This window comes from Ischnura elegans, chromosome X, assembly GCF_921293095.1.
Source record: "Ischnura elegans chromosome X, ioIscEleg1.1, whole genome shotgun sequence".
Lineage (NCBI taxonomy): Eukaryota > Metazoa > Arthropoda > Insecta > Odonata > Coenagrionidae > Ischnura > Ischnura elegans.
The window spans coordinates 121,019,620-121,039,344 of NC_060259.1; the positions used below are offsets into that span (position 1 = coordinate 121,019,620).

The 19,725-nt window shown below is 40.4% G+C and overlaps 1 long non-coding RNA gene across 1 annotated transcript; it reads right to left on the reverse strand.

Moving 5' to 3' along the window:
* Window positions 1-3,791: 3,791 nt before the first annotated feature.
* On the reverse strand, window positions 3,792-8,155 carry LOC124171065. Its single transcript, XR_006867641.1, has 4 exons — window positions 7,946-8,155; window positions 6,881-6,963; window positions 6,697-6,773; window positions 3,792-3,865 (listed from the first exon to the last, which is right to left on the reverse strand). It is a non-coding gene; the product is annotated as an uncharacterized LOC124171065 (long non-coding RNA).
* Between the last annotated feature and the right edge of the window lie 11,570 nt (window positions 8,156-19,725).

Consider the following 19,725-nt stretch of genomic DNA (forward strand, 5'->3'; position numbering starts at 1 on the left):
GGATCAGTGAGCCGAAACGCGTTAACCGCAGTAAAAAAGTTTCTTAACATCATTCTTCTAAATAGGGTAATACGGAAATAACATTTCTGATATTTAATGAATAAAAACGTCGTTTTTCTCTTCGATTACGTCTATATTTTGTTTAATTTACAATTATTAAACATTATTAAAGATTTGAACGCTTAAGTTTGGGGCTAGACTCCAAATTATAAGTCAAGGAGCAAGCCCCATAAACTAGTCCATGAATGTCACAGTCCACATTCTTCCCTAGTATCGATATTTAAAATATAGTGATTTCTCTGTGGTGAATAATTGAGGTACTTACTCATATAGCCTTTAATTGTAATTTCGCGCAATTGCAATTTCGCAAATTTCGCACAAGATATCTTGAGAGCATTCGTAGTTTTACGGTAATGGGGGAGTAGCAAAGAATGAGATAACACAGAGCCAACTTCATAGTAGAAAGTATGAGGATGCTGAAGCGCACTCCTTGGAAAATAGAGCAGGTCCCTTCATTTTTTCATCTTCCCGTTACCTTTCTTCTCTCGCGCAGAGATGACCTTTGCTCGACTGCATTGTGAAGGCTGTGTACCCGAAGGGACCCCAAACATAAAAACTCCTTGTCGACCGGCCTTCACCCTAATGGAGCTTTTGCTTTAAGCTTACTGTGTATTTTTTATTAGAGCTGGGCGCTGCTGCATCAAAACGGGACTCGTCTCCATAAGGTAGGATTTTTCTGAGCGAGAAACAACGTGCAGTTTTGCCCACAATTATTTTTTCACGTATTTAATAATTTACTGAATTGGAAGGGAAAAGACCTCGGGTAGCCATTTGAAGCGTAAGTTTCCTCATGATCATGTTCAAGAGTGTACTATCTTGAAGCATATCATCGTTGCTCTGCGGCGAAAACAACTTATTATGTACTTCGTTACGGTATCACAAAACGCACGATTTAGGACGCATTCCGAAATTCACTGGCAGTACTGACAGTGCTGCCAAACCGTTCCAAAATCAACTGGCAGTACGGTACAGTAACCGATGACGTCAGTCATTTGATGACGTTCCCTACTGTGAACTCTACTGTGGCTGCTGCAAGCCGAGAGCAGCAGTTGCGGCAGTAAGCAGACGAAAGGCGATGTTCACCTGTATTTGGAACACAGCAACCGCTTTGCTTAATAACATATGGTACGCAAGTAAATGAAGTATGGCGTACATAATTCATAATATATTCACGTAAACTGAGAATAAGAACTCCAATTTTAAATTATAAATATATATTGTTGATATTGATAATGGCAAGTTGTGCGCGAATGAGTGATTTGATTACTTACCTATATGAAATATTTGTTTTGCTAACTTCGTGTGATTTACCGATAGTGTCTCGTAAATTCCAGTGGTACAAGAAATTCCTGAAAACTTCAATGCAAGAAAGTATCATTATTAAAATTACGTTCTCAATGTATGTATCGGTATCGTGTGTTACATAAATGCATGCATAAACTTTGTTGATTTCTTTTATCAATGCAATGCAATATCTACGTATACTTTCTTGTTCCACCGTACCGTTTAATGTGTGAGCGTAATAATAACATAAGTAATGGCAAAAGCAATTTTAATTACACGTTGGAAATTCGTCTCTCTATACTACATTATTCTACCATATTAACTGTACGTATGTTATCGTCTGCTTAAGCTTCAGGATACTGACCTAATTGTTTTGTGCCATTGCTTGAAGTACGAATATGTGAAGTGTATAGCGTGTATTACGTTTAAATTTTCTTCAAACATGAATATAGAGGTACACCTAATTAATTCCTGTATTGGTGCCTTGTAAATTGTTCTTGATTATGTTTACGCACTGTTTGAAGGCATTTGTCAACCTGAGATTGAAGTACTTTTAATTTTGAAAGTTTTACATGTCTATCCTCAATTGCAATGGATGTTTTTAAAAATATTTATTTAGGCTGCAATCGATCAATTTCGAACTTTCATGCTTACTACGTATATATATTCAATTTATTTTGAAAATGGTATTTGCACGATTCATTCCCTACAAACACAGAAAGTATTAAATCTGTATTAAACCCGTATTTTGAAATCCATAAAATCCCAATTATATCTAGAATTAATCTCTTTCAAAGGGGTTGCTATGTCCACTATTTCCCGCGAAATTATCAACAGCAGCTACTGTTGACCGTTCCAAAATCACTAATTTGCTTACAGTGGCAATACTGTTTTCCGTTCCGTTTTGCAGCAGCAGTAGCAGTACTGCCAGTGAATTACGAAACGCGCCCTTAATAAAGTGGTTTTCCGCTATCAATGTCTACCGTTATAATTCCTCTCATTACTTAGAACGTCATACACCACGGAAAGTAAAAGCAATACAAAATTATATTGAAGCGCACATGTAAACAAAGCATTCCGTCGTCTGCAACTTCCAAAACAAATTTGGTCGTTGTCAGAAACGGTCGGAATTATCATTAGAATCGAGATACACTATCGATAGTCGCACCAGTGCGCATCATTTCTGCGCAGAAAATTCGCTGAAATCATTCACCGTGTATAGCGGTACCGGCGTATGAATTTCTTGCGAATGATCATTCGAATGATCATTCACCGTGTAGGGATGATCTTTCGAATCATCATTTGCGTCAGCCCTCGCTTGCTTTTCAAGTTTTTTTTATTCTTTGGAGGAACCTCGGCCGTCCATCATCCCTCCCTGCCTTCTCTCCGCTGATACCGTCTCCCCCTCCCCTCCTCCGCCTTCCCCCCCTCCCCTCTACTCACTCTCCTCCCTCGCTCACTTTCCCTGTTGTGGCGACGCACCGCGACGCACCGCGACCGACCCAAAAGCCCAAATCCATTGCTCCCCACAATCTCAAAGCAAGGAGTCTAGTCGGCTCTTCCCAAAGCCTCCATTTCCGTAGCGAAACCAGATATCCCCGCAGGTGTTCCTGAGTAGTCGAGAACCCAATTCGTTCGTCGGGAAAAAATATCATATTACAATGTCGGAGTATAATTACGCACCTCTCTTGTTTGTTTTTTTCACATAGGGTACCGTGGGAATCAGTGCCAAGTAGTTCTCTCAGGACTGGAAGTTGGGAAGGAAGCGTTGTTGGAGGGGGAAGCTGCGCGCGCACACAAATTTTCTCTATTTTCGTCATATAGATTGTGTTATCCGTTGTGCACCTTAGACAGCCTTTAGGAAGGCTGGGGCAAGAGGTGCCAACTGTGTAATATATTTATGGCCTGGCCGATCTAGTACCTACTCCAAGGATAGATGGCGTTAGTTGTCACCGGGAAATTCAAACCGGGCTTCTTCCCAATTCTGTTTAAGTTTTCGATTTAATTTTTTTGCATGGATATTTCAGCCTATAACAATTCAAATTACCAACAATTATATAAACTGGAGGCAATTTGAATTCTTATAGGCCAAAATATCCATAGCAAAACCACTTCATCGTTATTAAGCAGCTAAAGCAGCTTGTTGAGAATTATTTGTCACTTTACTGAGAACTTGAGAATTTAATGAGCATTCATTCATCAATCATTACAAAAGATGATGATAAATCATATTATCGATAAAAATACCCCTAAAGCAATGGAATAACTCTAAAGGCAATTGTAGGCAAAGTTGAAAATAGCATGCGCTGCTTTAAAAAATTCAAATAATACAATATTGTCAACTCAAAAATTTAATTAACTCAATAATGTGCAGCTACACAGTAACACAATTCATGATAAATAATGAAAAAAGTACAAAAATATGAAAAATATCAATTTTCCTCTAGTCTTGCCAGAAATTATAGCTGTTCTTCACTTTTTCCACAATGATGATCCCTGATTGCTAATTCAACCAAATAACCTGAAAGAAATGAAGGACACGAATGAGACATGGCAATCACCACCATTCTCTCTAAGGTAAAAGTAATATTAAAATCCTAGGAGAAGGGAGAACCAAACTTTTTCTAAAATAACACATTGGTCACCAACTTAGTAATGCCTTTACACTATCATGTTTTTGGTTTAGGAACAATTGGAACAATTTAATTGGGCCTCACTTCATCATTAGGACCTAACATGATGTCTTGGGAGCCCTACTCCCACCTTTTTGGAATGATTTTGTAGGAATACAGAAAAATCAATTTAAGGTTGTCATGAAATTTATAGGTTGTTCCTAATACATTTGTAGTAAAAATTTAAAAAGCAGGTGATTTGTTAAAAATTAAAAAAACATCAGGAGATACTGTAAATATGAATATTTGCTAACACACACTCAGGAGTTAATACAAAGGAGCTGAAGATAACTCATCTGTCACCTTAAAGACTAGGCCGAATGCGACTAACTCTTAGAATGAAAAATTCAATCGCTGTCATTCAAAGGAAAACTGAGTGTATAAATATTTTTGGTTGAGATAAATTATGTCACCATATGCATAACAGATCCCTGATAAAAATAAACTTCTCCATTGTGGTGAGGTGTACCCCCCAATGAGGGTAAGGGAAGGATAGGTGTACCCTTCCTATACCCTTCAGCAAGGGTAGACGAAGGGTATTTTAGAACATTGGTGGGTAGGCCCTCTCCTTCCTGGAGTGTACGGGAAGGGTTGGACCAGCCTCAATAAAGGGTACAGGAAGGGTAGGACTAATATAAAAACTAAATTAAACGAATGGGGATGAGTTGTAACAGTGATTTCTAAAGTTATAAGACAGAAAAAAAATTAGCCTTTACATGGTCTTGAATCCAGAACCTACATATTGGAGGATAATGAACAAGTGCCTTAACAACCTCAGCTATCGAGGTACTTGTCAGATATTGCTTCTCAACGGAACTTATACTACAAAATCTTAAGATGAGATTCGCACCCAGGCCTATGTGGAAGAAAGCTGTGACTTTTTTCTACCTATTTCGTTTCAGAAAATAAGATCGGCATTCAAGTACCGAACATCACTCTAGCGATGTCCCATTGTCAGCCACACAAATATGTTACATCCTAAAAATGTTAATGAAAGAACTTCTAAATGAGCTTTTTTTCACACAATTATAGAAACTATTGTGTACAGTGGCATAGCCAGGAATTTCGTTTGGGGGGAGGGGGGGTCCAAAACCAGGTGGGGAAAGTTTTGAAAAACAGGATACTAAATAAAGGGTTTTCAACTAATTCAAACACTTTTCATAATCGAAAAACTTCGATAGTTAAAGAAGTACATATTTTTTAAATTCATTATTTTTCAATATTTTGTTTTCTTTTATGAAGGAAAATGATTGTTTTTATATTTCGGGCGGCGGAGGGTCCAAATCCCCCGGGACCCCACCCCTCCCCTATGAAAAAATTGTATAAACCTCTTTCAAATTTTTATACATTCTTATACATTGCCATGGTAATGTATAAAATTGTCAAACAGGTTTATACAATTTTTTCATAGGGGCTGACTATGCCACTGAATATGTATATTATTGTTTTCCTTAAGGGAGTTTTAAAGATTAGTTGTGTAGCCCGTCTATCTTTGCTTTCAAAGACTGCTTACGTTCTTGTGCAGAACTCAATACTCTTTAGCAGGTGAAAGTAGCTGAGGAGACACTTTCAGGATATGTTTTCCTCAGTTATAAATGCTAAGTCCCAAGGAAGGGTAAACAAAGGATTTTTCTACCCTTAATGGTGGCTACCTTACCCTTAATGATGGCTAGAGGAAGGTTACACAGATGGTAAGGGAAGGAGTTCCAAGGAAGGGTAGACGAAGGATTTTTCTATCCCTCCCTTACCCTTAATGGTAGGTAGGGCGTGGGTTGTGCAAGGGTAACTACCCACCATGAAGGCTACTACCCTTCCTTTACCCACCATGGTGGAGTTAATTTTTTTCAGGGATATTAGTCATTAGTGTATCATAACCTAAAAGGCGTTAGTGTAAAGGCATTACTCATTTGGTGTCCACTTAATGAAAATGAAACAGGAAGAACTGAATGATAGAATGGTTCATCAAATTGTTGGCACACTCTTTGAGGAAATATCCTTATGAAATACTTCTGACTTCATGAAATTGTAATACTAAACTGAATCAAAAATTTAAACATATGAAACAGTTTGATCAGAAGATCTGAAGGCAGAGTGTCAGAATTAAAAATAACAGAGGACATAACAGAGGTCATACTAAACTGAATCAAAAATTTAAACATATGAAATAGTTTGATCAGAAGATCTGAAGGCAGAGTGTCAGAATTAAAAATAACAGAGGACCAAATGTAGTTGTGAATTGATTTCTCAGCTGCTTACAACAATGAATATGTTACTGTATTCATGAAGTAACAAGTAATGGCAGAATACTTGTATTCATAGAATAGCTGAAGTCATCAATAAGTTTGGTTTAATGCATCAAACTTGTCAAAAATTTATGAAAATTGCATGCAATATTACAAGAGAATGACAAAGAGTTTGAGAATCCACATTCATATAATAGTTGATAATCATTCTGGACAAAATTTTGTATGAAGTGGAATATACATGCAAAAATACATGGTGACTTCATTTCAGGCCTTGGTCAATATACTTCCAAGACTTGATGCTAAAAATCCATCAATGAATTCTCTAACTAATCGATAGATACTTTTTAAAATGTGAGCCTCAACATTCGATCAGAAAAGTGTGGAAGGAATGGAGGGATTTAGAAAATTATTACATTTCCTCTTGACTTACTTACCTTTAGCAAAACAGTAGATTCCTAGACCATAGATACGGCATGCCATCAGAGGTAACTGGAATACATCAACCGGCTTGCTGCAAGTAATACAATGGATATATTTTAATTGGTGGCAATGATGACAATTGTTTCAGATCTAAAAGTTAATGTACATATATGGTTCAGTCCCTTTGTAGTAACATACCTTTGTTTCAACAGCAACAGATTGATCATCCTCATATCTCTTTCATGCCATCTAGAGGTAGCCAGAATGCATCAAAGAGCTTGCTGAAAATGAAAATGATTGATGGCAATAATGAAAATATTTAAATGCCCAGCTATTGAGTAGTCATTTATGAGCAATATAATTTCAATTCATACCATCATATATCTTCATAAATGATGGTATGAATTGAAATTTATATATTTCATTCATACCATCCTAATGTGTCATAAGAACCAATTAACTGCAACTACATTTGTCAAACAGCAACTACTCATTTGTAAAATTTTCAGTGGAAAACACTCTAATCCTATATCTAAGGATTATTTCACATCTGTTCAGTTATTTCTAAGCTAAAATTCTATTTACACTCCCAAAATTTACTATACGAAGAATGACTGATGGAAAATAAGAATCACTTTATAAATGGACACTAATTAAGTAACAACAGAAACCCTCCTCCTTTTCCCGGGCTTGGGACCGGAAACACAGGCCCTGAGATATGAATACCTCCACTGCAAAAATAGGTCAACAATCACCCAGCGAATCAAATCTTCATATAATACAGGAGGTCCACAAATCACATGAACAAGTTCTTATACTACAGCGTATATTAATGGAAATACTTCCATGCATCTCCACCGATGGCTCAACAAGTTATCACTCTGCCTCTCCTCCTTTTATAGATAAAATAATTGTGTTCAGTTGCTACATGCAATTAAAACGGTACGTGGAAATTGCTGATGCAATGATCATGTTAACAAGTTACACTCTGAAACATTTCACCAATCTTGCAGAACGAATGTCGGACACATATGAATGACAATTGGTGAAAAATAACGAGGGTATCTTGAAAACGTTGCATCAACAACGTTCACCACCAGCATTTCCAACAACCCCATCAAGTTAATAGACACATTGGAATGATTATTGAATGAAAATCAAAATTCCTTGAAGAAAGAATTACATTATTAGCTAATATGGCTTGAAAACTTAACAGATTATATCAAATAATTATATATATGACTGAATGAAGAAAACACTCACCTGGAAACAGTTCGCGGAAATCGAAAAAACTTGCAATCTTTCGATTGACAACCCCTAACTGCACATTTATCTTGCATTTTGAGGCGTTAAATGTCACTACACTTCCAGAAAATTGTCAATTAACAAACCTTTTCTGCGTTAAAAGCAAAAAAGAACACGGCCCACAACGAATATGACGACAACAACAACACAGCTGATGGACGGAATGGAACGGTGCGCAATGTCCGTTGAAACGATTCAAAACATAAACACATGTTCGAATGAAAATATTACTTTGCGTTATGTAATAATGTCAAAAATATCAATAAAAATAAAAATACGAATATCTGAAAGCACTTCATCATTAAAATTGAAAAAATATATTTGAGTTATAGCGTACTCCAACTATAGGCGGAGTGGCGGTCGGTGGTACCTCTTCCCCCGGGCCTGATAAACGGCCTTGGCTGGGGCTTCCGGGTAGCTTGGACACTCACGCCATCTGGGAGTATTACTACAAGCGGTAGGGGAGGTGACGGCGAGGGAGGAGGAAGTAGGCGAGGGTTTTCGTGGAACTCATGTGGTCCTACCTGCCCACGCCGGTGACTGCACACATTTCGACTGTTATAGCAGCAAGTCAGACGTCATTGTAATCCGCGTGTGTGTGATTTTGAACATGAGGTACTAATGCTGTGTTTCCGGGTGTGATACCCATATTTCGGATTGGAGGTTGTTTCGCTTTCCGAAAGCTGTGGAAAGGTAAGGAAAATACTTGTTTTATGTGAATATTTACGGAATTTTCATGCCCATTTTTGCAAACGATATCCTCGCATGAACTTAGTGTTTGTTTGTGCTTCCTCAAGCGTTTGTCTTATGATTGATATTTTATTCTGCATATATTATCGTTCTTTCGATACATTGTTATGAATCATTTATCTTCCTATGCGTGTTCAATGTCTCTGTTCTGTGGCTCACAGTAATATACGATCCTTGATCGATAAATAAAAATTATTATTGTTCCCATTACATGCTGATATTTCACCCTTTCATATCACTAATTTGCATTTTCTTACTTTCATCCAGAGATTAGGGAGTTTAGTTTCAATCGCTTATTTTATTCCGTCCTCTTAAAAAAATATGCTTAAATATAAAGTAGCAACCGTTGATGAACGCGAATGTAATGCAGTCGTAGCAACACGTGATATTTTCAGAATGTTTAACCTGCTGAAATGCTGCGTATTGTCCGCGACCCCTCTGAATACTTATTGCTGTTAGTTTCATTCAGGGACGCCGACTTGCAAAAAATATTGGGGGGCCCAAACCGGGGATCTTCCCCGGCAAATATTATAAGTAGTGACTTAAGTTTATTAAGCATTTTAGAAGGGCCATAGGATCAACATTAGAACCCTGACAACTCGAATCTTGATATTTAGACACTCCGGGGAAAATCGACAAGCCTGACACATTTTTTCTTCACAAGCAATACGAATTTTTGAGGGAGTTCGGCCCCCCTCAAGCCCCGTGGAATTGGCGCCACACGTTTCATTCTCCAATCGGTTCAAATTCCATTGAAGTGCACCGAAATTCTGATGCTCGTTATGAAATTGTGAATTTGTGAATATTTTGTGTTAGCAATCAAAGTTATCAGCTTGTGTTCAATTAAAGGATAGTGGTGGTAGCTGCTCATAATGGGTATGTTGTTTAATACCTTTTAAATTCCTTATTGAAAGGTTTTATCATAAATTTTAGAATGCATATCTAGCTTGTGATTTTGAAACTAGCGAAATACGTAGGTCATCTCTCCTAAAAACCTTACTAGTTCAGGGAATGCTGGTTTGGTTAGTGAGTGAGTTTCATCCTCCATGAAGTGTTAATAGTAAACGTGTATGCAGAAGCGGTGCGCAGAAAATAAATGAGAAGAAGAAAAAACTCTTTTATCTTAATAATGTCTCAAAAACTTCAGTGCTTGGCTGAACAAGAACAGTGGTTCCTGTATCGGTTTACTACACAATGAGAGTATATAGATTCAGGTACGTTTGAATATTCGTCCTCTCAGATTTTTAGGGGTCTCTGATTTTCTTTTTGTGTATAGAAGCTTGTTTAGAGTGTTATGATTTTTGTGTGCAATTTAATAATTTTTTATATTGAATGACTTCGTAATTTGTTTAGATAGAATGAAAAAATAATGTTTATGAAAATAGTTGTAAAAACACACGAACGTCCTCAACTAGCATATTCTCCCCTTCCGTCTGTCTAATTTATTTGAGAACGCCCCAAAATAGAATAACAACAACGAACCTCCGGAGGTCTGTGCTCAAGGCCGAGGGTTTGTGAAGTGGCGACCATCTCGCTTTCAGAGTTCATCGCGTTGCAAACTTATTTTGGAAGGGTTTTAGGCATCGAATTTTCGTGGCGAATATCTCGAAAACTAATCGAAGAATAGGGAAACAAAAAATCCAGGTTCACTTTTTTTCGAACTCTATAATTCTAATTGGCAATGAAATGAAATAGCCGATGGAGCCCATATTGAAAGAAGCGCGCTGCGGTGTGAAAAACTAAAATAAAGCATGACACCCCGTTCACATAAGCTCACTCGCGACCTTGGTCCGTACCGCGCGTCGTCCGTCTGAACACGTGCGTTGGTTATCTTAAGTTCTTACCTGCGTTCGCGTTGCTCGCCAAAACTGGAAATGAAGTATGCGGATGAGAACAATGTGATCATTTTGAGACGTTGAGAGCGATTATGAATCGGGAATAAGCTTCAGCGTAGTGAAGATGATTTTCAAAACGGGTGAGTGGAGTTATTGGTAATAGAATAATTTTTCCAGTGGACATTTATATTCAGACGAGTTTTAAAATTTGGGCGCTCGAGGGCAGCACTGAGTCACCGCGGTGGTGTGAATGCTGGTTGGTCGTTACCGACCGAGATCATGCGAACGGGGCAGGGGGTGATTGGGAAACTTCTGCCGTGCACCTTATCTCTTCTCCCGAATTGAGCAAGTAATGACAATATGGCGAGGTGTGGGAGAGAAAAAAAGGAAGCGCTTTAAAAAGCAATTTCATCCTTATCGCTCATGTTTTATTCACCTCTCGCGGCATTTATTAACAAGCGTGTCAGGGAAGAGGGCCGCGTCGTCGTCATCCACGCTCGTCGCTTCGCGCACATAACACCCCCTCCCTTCACCCCCCCTCACCTTACTCGCACAGCTTCCCGTCGTGGAAACTTTTTTCTTCTCCTGATTAATTAACCCAAGAAAACAAATCTCTTTTATGTATAGAGTTGTCAACAGCAAAATTATGCCCTCGTCCATTGTTTATTTTTCTGAGGTTTTAGAAAACGTTCATTTTGTCCGAGATCGAGTTACTTCCTCTTAATTTTTTATGGAGGTAGCGACGCACAAACATCTGATAATTTATAATGAAACACTGACTTGCAATTTTCCACAAAAATAAAATTTAATTTTCGTGGAAAATTGCAAGTCGGTGTTTCATTATGAATCAATTTCACTCCATGTCGCTGGATTCCTCGAATTTTATCTGATAATTTGTATGCATTAAGCATATTTGATGTTCTATTTGTATACTGAGATGTCGCACAGAGGTTTTTAGCTAATTAGTTGATGGTAATGTAATTTTGCTGTAACGTCTTCGGTTCAAACCAAGGAAAGTAATTATAATATCTATAGATATTAACTTTAATGGAAAAAGCCCAAGTGTGAGACAGCGCTGAAGCATCGCGGAGTCATTCGCAAGCGCAGAAACTTCATGGAGCAAAAATCATCTCCTCTGTCCTCATGTCACTACGATGCTCCACAATTTGCTCTGAGTACTCTTCTCCAGGAAAGAAATTTAATCCTGTGAAATGTTTGAAAAAACTTGCAAGTTTAATTAGACGGAACTATAATGTCACGGAGGATAACAGAAGTAGAGTGTGCTGAAGCAAACCAGCATGCGAAAAATCCCAAGGGTTACTAACGGATTTTTAATCCCATTTGAGTTTAGGATAAGATTGGCTAAATTTTGTGCAGAATGAGGTAAACATTGGGGCCAATCCATTAAGTATGAGGAGGAACAAAAAAATGCTACGGATAACAATGGGAAAGAGAAACTTGAATGGCCCAGTCGAAAAGTGGGATATTTATAAATATTGGGAAAATTTAGAAAATAGAATGGCCATTGTAGTGATGGAATTGTTTGGTGCAAATGACAAGTAGTTCTTATCGATCCTCAAGAAACAGAAGTAAGTAAGTTAAGTCCAATTTTACAAAAATGATCGTAATTGGGGGAACCTATGATCATTATAGAACTATTACTTACTATTATTATATTATCATTGTCATTATTATTATTATTATTCATTGATTTCATTCACAGACCCTACGACGCATCATGCAAAATGAGGGCCTCACGTATACCGAGCCTCCGAGTCGGAAGACATTTTCATAAGAATGTTTCTCATCTGTGTAGATGGTTCTCTCTCCTTCAGCCCATGTTTTCCTCCTTACCAGGCAGTATTTAAGTCGCGATTATGTTCAAACAAAAAACTGGAATCTTAGTGTCCTTTCTGTTGATGAGGTCGATGAATATTGTACAACGCTGTTTTAGCCAAACTCAACTTTTACTGTAACACCACCAAAAAAAGGTCTGACTTATTAACCCCTGAATTGATTCCATTCAAAGGGAAATCTCCAGAAGTTCCGGGAGAGTCAAAATTGTATCTCTTTTTCGCTTGAAAATAAAGCGAATCTGTGATAACTAGGAAATGGAACGGTTCCTTGCTGTGGAAAATTTCAATGACGGAGCGACGAGAACTCGTTGAGAGCATGGTCATTGGGATAGTAAAAGTAGTGTAAAGTGTCTTTCTTTCTAGTTTAACTGTGGGCTCATAAAGTAAAAATGCACTTCCTACCTTCAATTGCTAATTCAAGTCGTGGATTTATTCCCTCAGGGAGTCTGAATAATTTCACGGTGACCCGAAACTGCCCCGCAAAAGAGGGAGAGGGAAACACGATGATAATTTGGTGCGTTGCGAATTCCTCTCTCCTCTCCCCTTCGCCTTCTTTCCTTCCTTCCCTCCCTCTATCCCTCTCTCCCTCCTCCCACTCTTTTCTCTCCATCCATTATTGATTGGGCGGATGGCGTCATTGGGCTTCTACACGCAATTGGCGGCGGGACAGGAGGTGGGGAGGGTGGGAGGAGACTCAAAAGGACCCCGTGCTTGCCTGGATGTGTAAATGCACGCATGTATGCATGGATTGATGGTTGGTGGGATAAAGAGGCGAGTGCAGTCAGTCTGTCCCGAGTGATGTGATGCCCCCCCCCCCCTAACGCCACTCCGATGAACTGCTAAGCCAACCCTGTGAGTCCAACGCTATGCCTCCCCTCCCCCTGTCCCCCTCCCCCTTCCTCCCCCCTCTGAACGGTGAGCTCCACCGCACGCGCTACTCTCCGCTGTATCAAGACTGCCGTATCATCGCCCCCCGCCCCCCCCCCCCTCTCGCCTCTCGGATGCTCTCCGCGTCCTCACAATTACTCACTCACTCCCCTTCTCATCGTCAACTGCTCTCCGTCGAGCGCGTCTCAATATGCACGCCTCCCGTGCTCGCCGTCTTCGCTTCAGTGGCTGGCTGAACATCGCGGCAGACAGCCATGATAGAGATAAGTTACAAGGTATCGTGGTGATCCACTCTTCCCCCACACTATAGGTACCTTGATCCAGCATTATGCGTTTAATTCATCTAATTTTCGTTTTCTTTTGAGTGTTATGCTTCGAGAAAGGAAGTGTAGTCATTATCGTCTAAATTTACAAATATGGTATTTCTAAATGTGGCTTTTAGCGTACCCAACCGAGCGTGGATAGAAATTTTACTTTATTTTCTGGAAGTAATATGAAAATATAATAAAATTCTGTAGGTCTTTATGGTGATACGTATATATGTACTGGTTATGTGGGGCTAGATGAAATAAGTATAGATACCGCTGAAGAGTAAAGTGATCTATGCTACCACCCGCCTTTTAGGCTGCTTGCGGGGTAGAATGTACAGTCACTTTCAAAAGTCGGTCCACATACCTGGCGCAGCCGTCTCTGTTATTCTCCGAAGTCGACCTTCGCGTATTGCTTACGCGTTCCTTGTCCCCTTGGGACCGATTTGATTTGATCGGGTTGTGCAAATGGTGCAAGTTCACTACTTTAACCCTCGCCAAGCACGATTTCAAAGGTAGGAAGGTCCCGGTGGACCCTACCCCCTACATACCCTCCCCCCCACAGTCAAACAATTCCACCATCGAAGAAAGTGGAGAAGAATTTAAGGATTTTTCTGGCGATTAACACATCGTGAGAGGAAGTGAGAAGGACATCCGTATCGTTTGGTGAATTTATGCAGCACATATAGTAGAAATAAAATTTTCACAACATTTCGAGCATAATAGTCCAATATATTTTTCTCAACATGGTCTTGATAAAATACGAAAATATGTTACGCCAATTTACTATTGTCGTTTGCGTCACGGCTACTAACATGCTCGCGTTCACCCGTGTCGAAGGCGAAGGATTTTCAGACATTTTTCAATGTTTACTAGTGAAATATCAGTTACTCCCCAAGTTTAAGTTTATTCGGAGTACAAGTGGTGCCTACATTTTAAATACCGTAACTTATTCCCATCCTGTTAATATAAAAGAAGAAGTATTGTAATTTTTTACCTAGAAAAACCACCGGCAAAAGAATTGTTTTATGAAAGAAGATAATTATTGAATTATATTTTTTTCAGATGAGCAATCGGATTGCCTTAAAATCGCTTTGAAGATAAATATAATTTTTCAGTGAAAGAAGTAGCGAGATATTTATGGACATTGAGAAAAATGGCAAGCTTTCTGGCCGCAATGCGTCGCAGGAAATGTTGTCCTTTTCTTTCTGTGGAATACTCGTGCATTAGTATTGTTCGGTGTTTTTTAAGAAAATAGTGCGAGCAATATCAGCGTGGCATTATGATTGTGAGTCAACCATTTACGGTGGTCATGAAAAAACAAAATTTACCTGCCCTTCTGAAATGAAAAAGGGAGTATATTTGATTATTATGAAAGGTATCTTGATAATGCTGGAATACATGAAAGAATTCACGAATCACTCCGCCTGCGCTTGAACTTGAACTTACCACTTAAATTAACAGTAACGCCCATTCGCATTAGAGCCCTTTCATTCTATCCATATCCTTACCTTTATCCTTCTCCTCCCCCCGTTCCTCAAATCTCTCCTCTATGGATAGCACTTCTTCATTTCTTTTCCTCTCCGTGGATCTCACCTTTTCCGTTGTTTTTTATACTCACATCTCGGATGCCTTCATTCTTTCCTTATCCATCTTTCGTCTTCGTCTAAGTTTCCGCACCGTAAATCGCTAAATCACAAGCTTTATATTTGGTAGCTAATACATATTGTTTTTATTAATTACGCAGAAATAGTCATCAGGTACCCGACACGGTATATTTTTATCGGATGAAAACTATGCATGCGTAGTTTTTTGTTTGTAGGATAATGATCAGTATTTGTTCACCCGTAAGACTGCCACAAGGTATTCATTATGTGAATGTAAGTTCTATTATTGTTGCGAAAACACTTATACATGATAATGTAGAGGACATTGACATGCATGATAGCACCAGGCGCCAATTACGACTGATTCTAGCTGAAAAAAGAAACAAAAAGTGGGAAAGACTTAGTTTGACCTCTCAGTGAAAGGGTAAAAGATAAAACATGTACTAAATGTGCCTTAAAATGGTAAGAAAGAGGCAAACAAGTTATGTAATAATTGTTTCCGAAGGTTTTTTATCTATCCAAAATATATTTATGACAACTATTTAGACATTCCAACTTTCGATGAACACGAAGAAATGTGTTAATTACTTACTGATACCTCGAATACACGAAGCATTATTTAAATATTTTCTTAGGGAAATGTTAGTAACGACTGGAATAAATATCATAACGAATTAAACGTAATAATTTGGCGCACATAAGTATTTTTATTTCTCGTATGATGAGACGTGTATAAATCTGTAGGATAATATATATCCCAAGAAAATGTTTAGGAATAATGAATGCGCCTATCAGTGTGTCTAAAATACTAATATGTAGAACAATATGCATTGATCGTGTTTGGTAATAATGTGTTAAAGGTGAAATGTTATTTTGAAAGAATGTTATTTTTGAGGCAACTGTTAGAATACTCTTTCAGACGTAAATTCCGATTTTCGTTTCTTCCTTGCTTCGACTGTGTTCTGGCACCGGGAGTTGGGGAGGGCGGATAGGTAGAATCTAGGAACAAAGAAGAATGTCTCGGTAAGATTTTGCGGATGGTGAGAGTAAGTCAAACTGGCCCATTCAAGGCACTGAAGGCATAAGCAACACCCGAAGTTCGAGCGTCCCGAGGGGTCGTCTATCCGTCTTCCGCCCGCACGGTCACGACAATCGAGGGGCAAGCAGCCCTGTCCCTCCCGGGGGCAGCGGCGACAGCGTCGGCGGAATTCCGGTCGCAGCCACCGATGATGGGCTCTGTGCAGAAGGCGTGTCTCCTAGGAGAAGAGGGTGGAAGGGAAGGGAGGGAATGGGAGATCCGTAGAGGAGGACAGTTTTTAGGCTCAAAAGATAAGGCTGCCGGACTGACCGGTATGTTGAATTTGCCCCACCTGGAGAACTTCCATTATTCATACGAACGAATTATATTGATTGTAAGAGTTTTAGGGTTATTGAAATGCTGTACACTTGGTAAAATAGGACCTGATAACACAGGAATATAGCATTCGGGGGTTACTCAATGTAAAATTGAGTTGTAATGATGCTTCATTTTACTCACTGATGAAACTGCTCAAATCATGGTTCTTATTCGAATCTTTGCGAAGTCTTCATACTGTAAATGTTCTGTACCGCGGGGTGGAATATGGTTTCTGGCCTTTAGCATTACCCTTGTATGAGTTGTACATATGAAGGAAGGGTGGCAGTTGAGATGGCAAGAAGAACGCCTATGGGTATGTGGATGTGGAGTACGGAGAAATCATCGAAAAATGAAGGTGGAAATTCCGTTCGGCAGCTCTCCAATTGAGGATGTTGCGTGGAGGCGGCGGTGAGACTCTTGTCAGATGTGCCCACGATCAATTGTTCTCTCTGTCTTCCTTTATTTTTTTCTCTTCTTATCGCGTCTTATCGATATGCATGTCAAAAATGTTCCTGGACATCAGAAAAAGTTTACATGGCATCTGCTGTCGGTACCTATTCAATTTCTTGGATATAGCAAATGCTTACTACATATTTTTAAACTATCTTAAGCATAACCAAGTATTCTTTTAACCAATGATTAATTTTGGCTGTTTCAAATAATTATATCCAACCAATTTCTGCGCAGAGAGAAGACTCCGAGATTGAACGAAAGCAATTGACTCCGCACTAATTTGGGTCAAAGTTCAGCTGGGCTGTCGTTTGAGCTGCAAACATTGCATTGCAACAGAGTATTCACGGAGAAACTCGTATGCTTTGTTCGAGTCTTCTCCCAATTTAAAGTGCTAAAAGTGCAAGAGTACGATTTTGACGGCGCACCGTGACCGTGCTCCATAAAAATGTTCACTCCCTCACGAGAGAGAAATGAAGCCGTGCATTGTATGCATTCTCCTGCGGGACGCGGCGAACGTGTTTTCAAGGGTGGGCAAGCGTAATGAGTGTGAGGGGCGGGGGTGGAAATCGAGAGGTGGAAACGACGTAGGGTGGAGAGGGAGGGGGAGCCCCGGAAACTCATGCGTGAGGTCGGAAGAGGATTTGGGTCGTTCCTATATATATAGCGAGCGAGCGGTTGTATTATTCGAGCCGCGAGAGATTCCTGGTCCCAAGCCGTCCGTCGTCCCATTGAGCGCGCAAATATGGAGATGAAAAGAGGTGGGTGGGTGTGGAGGGCGGAGCGTGAAGGGGAGCGGGAGCCGCACCCGGCCAGGGAGTGGACGAGGTGCAGAGGGAAGGAGCGTGGTCCGGAGTGGCCGGGACGTGGCTCGAATTCGTTGACCGACTCTCCGCTCTCTTCAATACTTTCATAACTTTCTGGGTTTTCTAAGCCAAAATGAACCCATTCCGGGTGGTCATTCACTCAATGACATGCTTAGTACATCAAAATGAAGGTTGTTTGAATAGGTGAAGGTAGAGTTTGCCTCGGATTTAGCCACTAGGGTGAGTGTGAATAACACAGATTTTGGGTAGGGAAGGATTGCAGAGATCGCATGTATCTAAGCGCATCGGCTAGAAGTTTAAGTATTTAAACCGATATATAAGAGCCAACTGAATAGACCCAGTCATGCAGGCAATCACAATCACACGAGGACACTCGTTCTAATCACGCGCCGTTGTGGGCTAGATACCACCATTTCGGCGGCCACAAAGCGCACATTGTGCTTCCCGGAACTGCAGTGGCAAAGGCAGTGGTGAGCCTCCCTCCCCAACCATTCCTCCGTCTTTCCACTCGGCCCTCCTGCCGGAGCCCTGCCTTTTCATCCCTTTAGACCCTTGGCCCGCCCCCGGGGCATTCAGCGGGGCGAAATCGGGTTCGAAATGCAATTTGAGAGAGCAGCAGCTCAGAGGCGCGCACTTCCGAGGCCTCAGGGGCGCGAACCTGCTCCTCACGCCCCCGTGGGCACTTTGTCTCACTCACTTCTCGCGAGGGAGACGCCGCGACCACAGGCTCGCTCTCTCTCTCGCTTCCACCGCTCGATGCACCGCCATGCACGCGCGCGCCGTCCTTCTCTTTATTTCCTCTTCGACCGCCAAAGCGGCCTCGCACCCCGACTCCCCTTGTGTGCACTGTCGAGTTAAGGCGGTCAAAGAGCGAACAAGGGATTCCTCCATCCGATGGGGTTCCATGATTTCTTTGGTGTGATTCCCGAGGGAAATGAAAATATTTACCTACGTGGTGGGGTCGGATCGTGGAAGAGGGATTAATTTCATTGTTTCAGCGGGCCATTCGGGGAAATGCCACATCTGGAGCCGCGGCAAGAAGATTTCCACGTTTTTTTGGCATCAAAATTCGAATGCTAGCTGCAAATACTGAAATTGGTACAATTTTTCCCATCATTTTAATTCTTTCATTATTCTTGTTTTTCGAAGGATCATATTATCCGTTGACCTATCACTACTAATATGGACCCTTTGGGGCACCTTTACCCAGATGACGTAACCCCACCCCCTAGCCATGGGTGTGACCCAACCCAACCCTCGTGGGACTCTTTGGGGCACCCACCCCCACCCCTACCGCCCCCACCCCTCCATATCACCCCCTCCCGCCCTAAACCATCCCCCTCCCATCTTAAACCATCCCCACCCGCCTTAAACCACCCTCACCCGTTGGTATGTCATCAACCCAACCTCTTGGGACGGTTCAGGGCAGCAGTATGTAGTTTTTAACGCACTGATTACCACGGCTATCAGAACTATCACGGCTATTATCTCGTTGCGGCCGGACCTATGTGCTTTTCGTGGAAAATTTCCTTTTCTTAAAATAGAAGAGGAGGAGGAGTTGTTATTTTTATAAAAGATTCATTAGGTTTTTCTCAAATGAATCATAACTTAGTATTTTTGAGTTTGTAATGGGTGTATTACATGTGTCTAACATTGATATGTAGTATTCCATGGAGTACGCAAGAAGTGATCTGGGAGCCTCCCTTACCTTCCAGCACTGCCTTCTTTAACTCACAGTAAGGCCTACTCTCTTTCAATATATCTAAAAATCCTATTCTTTTCCTTCCCCTCCCTCGTTTACCTAACATTCTACCCTCTAAC